Source organism: Pseudochaenichthys georgianus, chromosome 22 (genome assembly GCF_902827115.2).
Source record: "Pseudochaenichthys georgianus chromosome 22, fPseGeo1.2, whole genome shotgun sequence".
Lineage (NCBI taxonomy): Eukaryota > Metazoa > Chordata > Actinopteri > Perciformes > Channichthyidae > Pseudochaenichthys > Pseudochaenichthys georgianus.
In genome coordinates, this window is record NC_047524.1 from 10,953,553 (window position 1) to 10,965,856 (window position 12,304).

Genomic DNA, 12,304 nt, shown 5'->3' on the forward strand with positions numbered 1-12,304 from the left:
GAGGCATCTCAAAGTACTGTCTTCCATGATTAAAGGCAGCTCATTATCTCCGTCTGATTCCAGCCCCCACAGAGCAATGTGTACAACCCAAAGAGAGACGCAATTGTCCTTGTCACCCAGAAGAGGATCTGCTTTTTTCATAATTTAGGTCCTACTCGTTCCAGAACAGGATGCTGAACTGGAATTTCTCCTTTGGCTCAACTATTTTTTCTCAAACCTAAAATCATAAACGTGTCTATTCTTCACATTGCTTACTTGCCGTTTTGCTTGGCATGCAACTAATGATTTTTCTTATCATTATTATTTTGTTTGACAATAAATAGTAGTCTTTAAAATGTCAAAAGAAAGTGTCAAAAAAATACTGTCACAAACAGCCTAGAGTCCTAGATGACCTCTAATTTATTGTTTTGCTTAACTAAAAGTCCGATACCTAAAGATATACATTAACAACGATGTTGTAACAAAGAAAAGCAGCAAATAAACTGAATAGATGATGATTATATTTCCATGTTCAACTTAAAGATTAAACTATCTTTTCCGTATTGTTAATGTCTTTAAAACACCTCAAACAAGTAAGAAATGAAATTGACAAAATGTTAACATTTCCAGCATACTACCCACTGGGATAGCCTGACAGCATGCTAGGACATCGTACCTGGGGGACCTGACAGAAATTGGCAGCACCGTGGACTCCTAAAAATATGTCACAGCCTCCACTGAGAGACACATACAAAAATACATTTGTCCACCAAACTATAATTATCAAACAATCTAATATTGAGCCTGCCTGCATGGTGGCAACTTTTAATGGAAATGTTACAAATGAGGCCCTCACATAATGAATAATGTTCTGACCACTCTCAGGCAGTGTCTCAGCAAGTGGACAGTTTGCAAGCTGGGGACTGATTAGGCCGAGGATGGGACTCGGCTGGAGGACGGACATCGCGGCGCTTCCCCGGGGAATACATTTGCACCTGGTCCATCCGGAACAACGGCCCCCCGCTGCCTTCACACTGTGCACTGGGCTTAATTAAAAAAAACATGGCTAATTTGCACACTCTACTTTGCTTCAAAATTGGAATCTACTTCACCACTGAGTCTGTTAATTTACACAGGAAACTACCGACTGAGAGGGGATGGGACTGTGATGGGTTTGACAGGAGACTGGACAAAGAGCGGACACAGTGAAAACATCCACTCCGAGGGGTCCGGCAGCTTCGCTCGCTCCCCCTACGTATCTCTACTACATGTGGTGCTCAGGGAGGGAAAAACTAACTTTGATTCAACATACCAAAGGAATAATCCTAACTGCTTCATAGTGTGGGATAATCTCCATAAAGTGAAATCACACAAGGGCGGATGGTGGAATGGGAATCCTGACACGTCTTTTCTGACAGGTGACCGGATTGATGATTCCACAAGAAAATGTATATTGCGGGCAAAGGCGGATGAATTATGACAGTTTTCGTATTAAGCAGACTTATCTGCGGCAAAGAGCATTAAGAGTGCCAAGTACATCGACCGATACTATCACAAATTGACCTGCCAATCACCTCGCCCTGGCTTCAAAGGTGCAGATAAGGTATTTAAGGTCATTGAAAGCAGCTTCCACTGTCTGTTGGCCTTCCTCTTTAGTGTTATCAGAGCCACGTTTTGCCAAAGCGCCTTGCAACATGAAAAAGATTGTGGATTATTCACCAGGGCTCAAAAGCAAAGGCTATTTCACAGCTAAGATTTTACACGCTAACTGAAATAGCCCTTTAATACTCCCCCCATGTCTGAGAATACTTGGTAGCGGTGGGGTCGTGGGGGGAACTTCCGAGGCTTATGAAGGTAATCTCATTGATATTTATTCTTCTAATGATGACTAAGAATGTAAACTGATGGCTACATTCATTCCAAGATGACCCCAATGAGTCTTTCATATTAAAGTAATGAATTGTACATAAAAGGAGCTCCAAATCTTCAAGTCAGACATAGAATAAGCTCTAATGCAGAGCAATCCCAGCAAGGTATTAAAGTTAGCAAATGGTAGATAATACCACAAGATTCGTAGATGTATGTCCAACAATGATCCTGTAAGGGTGAATTAAAGCTCCTGGCAAATTGGATGTAACTAAGACTTAAATAAAGGCTCTGATAGTGTCGACTGAAATTTGTACTGCTCTCCCCCCATGTTCTCTATTTGAAAAACCCTCACATGGAATTTAGTATAGACCTAAAAACAAATTCCATCCTCAAATAGCTTAGCGGGCATGTGATAATTACATATTTTCACAGCTCAAGTATGATTTAGAGGAAGGGAAAGACATCAAATGTGAGCCTCGAGTTGTTCCTTAGAGATAGGGGAGGAAGCGGGAGGAGAGACAGAGCGTTGGAGACAGAAAGTCGAGGACGGGGAGAGTGTTACTTTTTGGGGGAGATCACTCCTCACGTTGAGCTGGAGCTGTCGTACCTGTCGCTGTGGCGCTGACAGGCGGTTTGTTTGGACTGGGGGTCAAGCAAGGAGCAGGGGAAGTGAAAGAATGCTAAGGACACTCAAAGTTAGTGATAGCATGAGGGGATTGGGCAGCAGAGGTGACATCGTGATTTATTGACTCCTCGGGAGGTCATCTTGACCCCAGTTTGAGGTCACTGTAACAGCCACGGGTAATGGGAATTGTTTTGCCCTTATCTTCACTTTATACAAACTGTGCAGCATGCGTTATGCAAATAAGAATCAGGACAGCTCACGACCTATACTTAGACGTTTTACACTACACATGTTAAACATTTTATTATGTCATAACCACCACATAACATAAAGTATGCTTTCAGGCTTGCATGAGTAAACACTGAACTGAATGGATAATCTTTTGTTTAAAAGGTTACAAAGCAGCAGGCCGTCTCACTTGGCCAGAGGTCCGCTCCTCTTCAGCTGTTGTTTTTGTCTTGTTTACTCAACATCCACTGTTGTCATCACCTGTGAAATGACTAAGCTTAGAGTATAAAGCTCTAATGAGAAAGCACACAAAGGCACTCATTTGGCAATCGCAGCACTCCACAGAGATACAGTATGAACCAAATCCCCCCAGCTATCCCAACATGTTGCTTTTCATACGGCCTGTTGTTGCCGGGCGTTTGGCTTGCGTGGCCATGGGGGCAGCTGTTGACACTGTTACCATTGCATTTCCTGTTAAGCCTACCAGCTGCCTCTCCTCTATTCTCCGCGGCCCCCTGGAAGGGTGGGTGAAACAAGTGTTACCAGCCGTCTCGACGACAGACAGCTCCTTTCTGCCTCTGGCTGTTACTGTATCGCCGGGCTTTCATGACACAAAGAAAACCAGCGAGCGTGGAGACCACAATGGCCTCACAACGCACCTCACCAAGCCCTCTCTTATTAACACACCCTTCGTGCCGCAGGTTTAACCTACAACTGGAGAGGGGCGTACGCAGGGTGGACCGTATGCCATGTGCACAATGATAACATGGCTGCAGATGTGTGTATGTCAGCATTAGATCTGACCACAATTGAGATGCAGCTGAATACATAGAGGCTCACTATGAATAAGATGTTAACCAAAAAAGCAGGCTGCTGATGAGTCTGTGGCCATATCTTTGTAAGAGCATCAGTTACCAGGTTTGACTACAAATAACAACATGCAAACCAGATTTAAAAAACAAGGAGCGAAAAAACAACTATGAAACAGCAATGAAAATGTATCTAACTCAGAAAATATGTGCATGCTTGTGAATGTGTATAAGGGCCACTCCACCCCCCTCCAACTTCAAATATTGACTGTCAGAAATAGTGAAGAGCGTTCAAGTAATTATTTGTATATGTATAAGGAAGACAGAGGAGGACTTTTGATGTATATGTCGCCATGTTATGGATGTATGTATAGCTTCTCAAAGTGAAGCCAAAACAATGATTGTCTAATGTGCGAGGAAGTATCTTTTTCATAACGCGCAATCGATAATGGAATCTGACCATTTTGATGGGACAGGGGCTTTTAAGAGTGGACTTTGAAAAAGTTCCCGTCGTTATTGATGGCGGCAGTTTTCTCTTGTGGATGCAGGAGGCGGAGGGGGGGGGGGGTTGCTGAGAAGGTGCCACATGATTAAAGCAGCGATTGGAGATAGCAGGATCGGTAGGGTATGGGAAGAGATAAGAGGAGAGTAACCATGTTTAAAGTGTGCTGTGATCAGCCATTGCATGAGGGAAAGCAATGACAGGTGTACCGTAGATAGGCTTGCTGCGAGGAAAACAAGAATGGGTGACTCCTCCAAGGCTCTGCCGCTAAAATTAGAATATTTTAGAAGATGTGAACAATGGACCGTTAGATCAGGGGATTAAGGATTCAAAAAAAGTATTTTTATTCCAACTGATAATGACCCTCCCTGCTTGCGCATATTGTTAATTCAACAACGGTGGAAAATATAGCTTTACCGAGATGAAAGGAGCTGTTCTGTCTTGCTTAGGAATGACAAAAGTAAGGCCAGGCAACACTGGAGGACAAGGCCAGCCCTGCGGTAGAGAAAGAAGGAGAGGATGTTTATTTCCTACTTTACAGACCTGCCTTGTCAGCATCTCGTACTCCGAGCCAATGTCTCAAACATGAAGCCATAGTGAGAGAGACACCTCAACCGCTACAACATTCAATAAATATAATAAACATCCCGGTGAAACAAATTGTTCATAAGCTACCTGTTTAATTTTTCAGATCTCCTTGAACCATATATTTCCTTATTAGTTTGGAGACGTTGGCTTGGCTTGAGTGGATGGATGATGCTGTCAGGGGCCTGGGCATTATGGCGGCTCTGTGTGAGTGATTCCTACCAAGGAAAGCCTATTAGGCCTGACAGGGGGATGATGATATTAGGCCATCATCATTCAGGAGGACACCGCCCCCCACCAACCCCACTACACCCTCATCCATCAGACAGCCCAAAACACCCAGCCATGCTCCCTCCTTTCTTTGCTCCTCCCGACTCCCTCACACACCTACTCTCCCTTTTCACTCCTTCCCTTCTTTTTTTTGCCCTCCCTCCTATTTCCTTCTTTCCCAGACTCTCGCAGTATTCCTCTCGCATTCTGCCTCATCCAATCATTCTTTATTTGTATTGTTCAAATCGTTCCCTCTTCTCCCTCTCTCCTGATGGCAAACACAAAGACAAATTCTGCCCTTTTCTTAGCCCATGAAACATTTAACATTTCATTCCAGCTCTTGGCAGACGCAAGTAAAAAATGACCTAATGAATCTTACTTATTGTCTACCCTGAGTGCAATCACGAGCCAAATATGAGACCCATGTCCCCTGGCCTGTACCCATTGTCTTCTTGGCCTTCTCTGTCCTTACTCATCCACTGCAGATTGAGATCTTTACCTTTAAGCTACAAAAAATCAGTGCAAGCCAGAAAAATCAGTGCAATCAAGCCTTTAGTATTGTTACAATGAAAATAAATTAAATATGTCGACCTTGCATCCAGCAACAGTCAACCAAATTGAAGGTTGTACAGGGTCATACAGTGATTCAAAGAAGCTTGGAAGTAAACATGGAGGCTACAGCTACAGAGATATCATGTGGCGCAAAAACTACAATAGGTCAGCTTTGGTGAGTTGTGAGTAACCCACCATCTATATTTTACAAAGCTAATCAGTCTGGGGAATATAATTAAAGCCCAAAAGCACAAGATACACACCAATCAACATCTGTCTGGTGCAAATCCAATGGTTGAAATCCAACTTTAAATCAACTGCCGTTAAACCCAGCTCAAGTGTCTTAACTCCTACAGACAGGTTGACAGGTTTGATTCCCATATCAATCACTTCTTACTCAGTGGCATGCCATACTTACTTGTTTCTCTTCTGTATAGAGGGCAACAGTGACTATTTTCTGTTCCCAGAGGATTAGACACCGAACAACAAACGGACTGAACGCTTTAGTAATGCATCTGACCCGCCAGTCTCACTGTGTGCGTCTGCACTCTTTTGTTGAGGTATGAACCTGAGTCAGCCCTACTGACCTTAGCTTTGGGACATGGTGCCCGTAGCTGCGACCCCCGAGACCCCCGTCCTGCAGGGGCCGGAGGAGTTCCATTGATGAGAAAGCTTGGCTGGACCTTTGCTCTAAGCTTGTTTCACATGGTGATCAGAGCAGCCAATGGCGGCCTGTTGGCCTTGACAATGGACGGTTTATGTGCCAGCAGTCAAACGTTGTCAACAAGCCTTCGCTCTGTCCATTGTCAGCGTTTTCTGTTTTGTTAAAAGCCTTGATCAAACAATTCATTGTTTTCGTGTTTGAATAATCACCGCTAAATTTAGCAAATATTGGTTGCCTATATCTTTCTGCTAGAATTTGAGTCCTACATACAAGTGAGCATTTAAATACACTGACACATGTATTCAAATTAAACCTCTTCAAGAGCATTTAATCCATCCTCCAACGAAACAACACGAGGAACTGAGTGTTAAGTGAAGGAAGAATATATTTAATTGGAGCTCATTATGCACCATGCACACATCTATTGAAAAGCTGATGATTCCAAAAACATTCAGGCCCACCAGCGCCTCTGAAGGATGTGACTAAAGAAAGGTCCACCACTCAGACAGCCTTCTCCCAGGAGAGCACTACACAACTTCAAACGGCATTCATGGTTTACTGCTTTCCATCATGTCCTCTTTGAATATTGTCAAAACTTTCATTATGACATGACAGGGTTTGCTATGCAGATGCAGGTCAGATGCTTTTTCAGACGCTCCGCCCATAGATTCTTTGTTTTTGTCAGTCATCCTCAGTAAATGGCTACTAGGTAAAGATACTGCTCAAGGCATTAGTCGATCGGGTTTCTGATGTCTTCAGGTATTCAGAACGTCCCTCAGGCCATCACAAGGGGCCTGCACATGACAAACTGTCAGATTGTTACCAAAACATATAGGAATATTTAAGATGAAAACATGTCATTGTTCTTTCATGTCCTCGTATCCTGTGCTGTCACAATAAGCCTACATGTGTCACAAAAACCAACGTTTACTTAATGAATCGTATGTGAAATGGTGATTGCATTTATTTACACATTAGTTATTCCCTCTGACCTGGCCCATGTCAAGGATTATGTATATGGATGTGAATCAAAATAAATTGTGTGACTGATCGGCAACATTTCAACACAATCATGTTATTGTTAACAAAGCTCTAGTTTTTGTGAAGGAATTATTATACTTTATGTTGATCTACATAGTCCAACAAAAGTAGCATTTTTATAAACATGATGTGATTGTAACAGTGGTTTTGTATAGAAACATGCACAAGGCTTCTCAGAGTCAGATCATCTTCAGTCCTAGCCCCGAAATAGATTGGGGATTACCTCGGATGTGAATATGTCAATGTGATCAAAATGAGAAAGGCAGACCACGTTGTGAGGCAGTGGCTTTAAAGGTTTATGCAAATCATGATATCTCTCCCTGCCTTTCCATTAACTGGCTGTATTGAATGACTTAATATGGTATAGACATTTTGCCATGAAGCAATTAAAGGATTACTCTAATATAAATCGGACTGGCTGTTTTCTGTTGTGCACACCCATCCTGTTTCAGAGCTAGAGCTGCAAATGTCGGCTACACATAAGACGTGCTCGAGGAGGGGGAAAAAATTATGATGATGGTCTGTTACTGTAACTAAGGATTGCACAACCAGCTATCAGCAAATGGATGTTGTATCATTTCCAGACAAAGTGACAACAGAATTTGGACACTGCAAACAACTTAATTTGATCAGCTTTATGTAAAGCAGTCATTTCAGGGGGGAGAGCCGGTGAGAAGATTAATTGTTAATGTTTACAGTGGAATTTGGACTGTGTGTTCAACACGATAATCCAGCCAGGGACCAAACACAGGAGAAATAACAAATTAATAACAATGGAAGCCTTTGCTTATCACAGACTGCGGTCTGTTTAATGTGTGAGGAATCCAGACGTCTGCCAGTCCTAAACACGTACAGAGTAACATATTTATTTAAAGACCCAACCATGGTTACGAGCTCCATCCAAGGAAATGTTTGCTTCGTCCAAGCATTTTTAGAAGTAACATCTGTCAGGAGTTATTGACTGTAGGATTTGTCCTATTCCCTCTCAGTTTGCCTCATTGGACTCATTAATTTTCTCAAAAATGCTGCCGAGGTGATTTCTGTAGAACAATACACAATTATCCCTGGCCAAAGTCAGACAAAGGCGAGTGCATTCACATGTTCTCTGCCATCATGCGGTGCTAATGACAAGTGAGGAAGTCTGGTTGTCATGTGGTAATCAGCTCTGCCTTCAGTCGGAGGACATAATTAGCCAATGTTGTATGGGAGGTAAACACAGCTCACCGAGCATTAAACCAACAAACAATTACCATCACCAACATGTGCCCTGACCTCTCTACCCATAGTCCATCAATACAGGAAAGTGAAAAGTATTGAGCTCCTATACTGTTACTTGAGCTACGTCCACTATGTTTCTAAGTGCAGTGTTTTTCAGATTTATTCTCTCTCTATTTTTTTTCCTTTTTCCGGTAGTCACACCAAATTGTGTTGATGTCTTGTGAGTGTGAGTAACCAGTAGCTGAATGTATCTTTGCATATTCCTCCTTGCAGGTCTTTTCAGGCATTGAAACAAAGAGTGAAAGGGCTTTTTTTTTGCACATAACATGCATTTCCACGCACGCACAAGCAAGTGCACACACACCACAAACATATTCAAATGATTGTACCTTGACCCTTTATTGAATATCTCTGAGTGTTTGTGTGCTCATGTCACAGGCAGAAGATGGTGTCAGTCCTTGGCCCACCCCCACCTCTTTAGCTACTCCTAATGCCCCTTTTACCTCCCCATTTTCTCCAGCCTATTCAAACCCTGTCACTCAACACTATGAATTCCATTTAACCTAAAGAGAGCTGTGCATTCACCTGAAAGAATGGACAAATATACACCAGTAGTTGGTGAGTATGTGACACACACAACTTTAAATCTGTCTAAAAGTGAAGGAGTTTTTTTCAAATCTAAAACAAGCATCTCAATGCTGAATTGTCAGCCATCTCATTTCCCCTCCCCCTGAACAGAGAAACTAAAATCCTAGCATAAGGTCACACATTAAAACAGGATCAAAAACGAGGAGTCAGCAGAGATGCTGGGAGAGAAATGTGTGTCTGGGCCTGAATGTGCTGAATGAATGAATGCAGGTCATGATTTATCGGGCCCAGAGAGCCACTCTCCGCCTGTCCTGCTGAGTCCTGATGGCTGCAGCCTTTATGTAAAACAAACCCAGCCTTTTCATTCTGCTGCTCCCATCGCACCACTTTGCAGCGGCCAGAAACCCAGACTCTGCAATCCCTGAAGTAGCCCAACAGCCACAAAATGACCATGGGTTTCTGTTTTATTGAGGTATGAGCTAAAAATCCACTCCACATGAGAGACAGTTATTACAGTGAAGAACAGTTTGGGTTATAGAGAAGGCAAGGAGTCATGATTAAAAACAAAGGGGTGGTTCATTCTGTCTAACTGGAGGGGGTGGAGGATTTAGCTGACTGCGCTAATATTCAGCAGGTATCCGTCATTGATATGATTCTGGCAACATATTAATACTTTCCCTGCAGCTTAACATTTGTAAAGTTGAGTTTATGTGAGGTATAATTGGTGGCTGCTGGACTCTTAATAGTTTGATCACCATTGTATCACCATTAATCAAAAGTTTTAATCCAAAGAGAGGAGCCGTATTCTTTAGCGGGGGTTATATATTGTTTTAAATATACATTCTGTGCCAATCAATCTTTTCTTTTCGAAACTTGGGCAACTCTGCTTACTCAGGTTGATGAGGGAGTGTGTGCAGAGGCCAGCACCTTCTAAAGCAACCACTTAAACCTAAAGGGCCTCAGAGTTTGCACTGAAAATGACCCCTTTCAGTTAAATTACTGTGAATCTCATTGACCCGACATGTCCTTTTTTGTCCAGCGAGGGAGGAAGGGCCTCAATGAACAGTTCGACAGACGCTGATAGCTGGAGGTGTCACCCCTCAGCGGTAGTGTGTGTCCCTCCACTGGCCAGCAGTGTTTAAGGGATTGACAAGTGACCAGGACAAAAGCACTCAGTCAACAAGTTGTTTAATATCCATTATTATGGAGTGAACATTGTGCCCCTAGACAGGTAAACACATCTCCATTGATCCATTGATGGCAAGATAGAAATATTTTCCCTCAACGCTCACCTCCATAAAGTGCCCCCCTTTCACAAAGCAAACAATACAGAGAGAAAAGCAAAGAGGTATATAGGCGGGTTGACATTGTGCTCCATTGGTAAATAATAGCGTTGACTAGCTGGCCTATCTATAACCTCTGAAACTGCTGTCTGCTAAGATAAAATGTTGGGCCTGTTTCTCCAGAGCCTTCGAAAAAGATCAACACGGCTGATGTGGTTTTATTTGTCTTTAATGTCACACTCAGTCTGGACTCTCTAAAAAACAGTCTCGAGTAAACACTAATGACAAGAATGCTCTTAGACACTTCAAATTGGACGTAAAGCACTGCGCTGAAAAGCCATTGCACCCCAGTGGATCGCTAATCTGTTGAACCTCTGAAGTGGATAAGACCTTGATGAAAAAAACCTCAGGAGCTCTTCACAATACAGATTGATGATGCGTGGGGCAACCTTGTGCCTGCTCACTGAGAGTCAAAAGAAAAACGATTTTCTTTTGCTTTTACAATCCGTCTCGTAATTGAATTTAAAATATTGCTTCTGTGCTATTTTCCCGTTGGGAAAAACATCAAATTGCATGTTTTACCGTTGTAATTGTGCATTTTTATGTACTGTTGACACCCTTTCCTCCTTTGCCATCTTTTAACTGCATGCTATTATGACTTCTCTCTTGTAAGCTGTGAATTAGATGCCTGCTTTTAAGTTTAAATGGATGCGTATCCTTTTCCACAGGCTCTTTATGTGAGCCCTCTGTCAAAGAGAGGGGGGACAGACACTTGGTATGCTGTTATTTTGTGAACTACTCCGCTTAGTGTGAAAGCAGAGGGCATCTCTTCTCAGCAGGAAGTGGACAGCTCTTCCCCCTGTAATGATGCATAACTAGTACACTTCCATTCACTCGCGCCAACCTCAATGAGGATGGCCTCTCAAACCTGACTATTATAGTCTAGCTAATGTCAGAGAGTCAGCTGCATTCAATATTATATGTTGGTCTTTTTTGCAGTTTGATTACTCTCCTTTTCAAACACTCAACCTCCCCCCGACCACACCCCCCAATCTCATCCATTTCCCTCTGTCTGGCTGTCCGTCTCCACCAGACTGCTATCTCTCTCCGTGTGTCTTTTCGTTCCTCCACCATGTTTAATTTCTGCCAGGCTCGCTGCTTATTTCCAGTCCTGTTCGGGTGGCATAAACAAGCACAGTGGGTAATTCACACTATATTAAAAAACAGTTGGTGCAACAAAGAAGTCTAATCAGTGGAGGCCTGCATAAGCAAATTATCACTGCTAAATTAAAACCCTAAGCACGGGCTAGAAGGTAATAATATTGTAGATCTCTAGAGCAACAATCACAACCTGGGTGCTTAACTTTATTTATTTTTTACTAGGCAGGCCATCAGACTGTTTTTAGGAGCTCTAACGGCATCATCAAAATATTTTTATTACAGCACAAATATTACGGGTTATGTAGATTAGTGTCTGTTGAAACGTATGCATGAGCATCAATGTGGAGCCGTGTTATGGCTTTCGGTTTTGGAGAGCACCCATATTACTTGGATGATGTATGACAGCAACACTCGTAATTATTATTACATGTTAAGATTTTATTAGTCCCGAGACACTTCCATGGTTGTTTCTCACAAAATTCCCCCTCCGTTGTGCAACATTAAAACTCCATTACTAGGGGATCTCGTTTTAGTGCGTAACAGTGTTCATATTTCAAAACACTTCTTTGTTCCTCAACTGTTGATTGTTATTCATGCAATGCAAAATATCATCTTCATATTCCTTGCAAGCCCTACATTGATGCGTATCACAAACTCTTGTCTGCCTCCCACCTTTCCCAGCACAGCTTAATGTGATCGCGTCAGGATTATTTCTTGTTTAAACTTATGGTATCACAGACGTGCAGAAACAGGACATTTGCATAAGCATCAAGAAACTCCATTTGCGCATCATCTTACGGGTTCACAGGATTTAAATGATATACAATGTTCTGTTACTAATATTATACTTTATCCTGTCTGAGAAACACCGGTATTTTGGCTTTTACTAAATCTTAGTGTTTTTGTGAATGCACATAGGGATTTTCAAGG